The sequence below is a fragment of the Solanum tuberosum genome, unplaced genomic scaffold (genome assembly GCF_000226075.1).
Source record: "Solanum tuberosum cultivar DM 1-3 516 R44 unplaced genomic scaffold, SolTub_3.0 scf00117, whole genome shotgun sequence".
Taxonomy (NCBI): domain Eukaryota; kingdom Viridiplantae; phylum Streptophyta; class Magnoliopsida; order Solanales; family Solanaceae; genus Solanum; species Solanum tuberosum.
In genome coordinates, this window is record NW_006239041.1 from 213610 (window position 1) to 214503 (window position 894).

An 894-nucleotide genomic window follows, 5' to 3' on the forward strand; every position below is an offset into this window, starting at 1 on the left:
AACACCCCTTTAGCCTTACCTTTCTTTGGAAGAACCTTGATGAACCCTAGACCTTACTTAACCCACTACCTATAATCCTCTTGATTTGTGGTTTAGTAAATAGCCAACTTAGGCCAAAAGCCTAAGTTCGGGGTGTGGTGAAGAGGAAAAGGAGAGGTCAAGAAGTGCAAGAAAAGTCTCCCTCAATCCCATGGTATTGCAGAACAGAATGGAAACCCTTCAAAAAAAATATTTAAAATTTTGTGGAATAAAAGTGCAACAGGAATTGGGTTTCCAAGCAATACATGGAGAGTGAATAAAAGGATGACTGAGAAGCACTAAAAGAGAAAGTGATATGGAAAAGGAAAAGGACGTTTTGAGAGCACCACACCTCACGATGATGAAGAAGTCATTGAGCCTAAATGACCATAACTTTGCATTCAGTCCCATTACAAGCCTTGAAAAGACCTTTTTGATCTTGAGTAAGCCAATTCGAAAGTCGATTGGAAAATAAGGGCAAACCTATGGGTGAAAACATGCATTGTGTTCCTCTATTTGAGTGTGAGCGTGGCATTTGATTCCTAATCTTAAATTGAGCAACCTCTAGGTATGAATATGGAATCATTCTTTGTGTGAATTACTACAAATTGGCTTACTCAAGATGTGTGCAAACCAAGGGTGATGCGGGCAGGCCACGCCCGAAGTCGGCTAAGCGATGTGCATAAACCACGGCCGATGCGGGCAGGCCACGTCCGACATCGGCTGACCATTGTGTGCAAGCCAAGGGCGATGCGGGCAAGCCACGCCCGACATCGGCTGAGCGATGTGTGCAAGCCAAGGGCGATGCCGGCAGGCCACACCCGACGTTGGCTGAGCGATGTGCACAGGCCAATGGCGATGCGGGCAAGCCAAGTA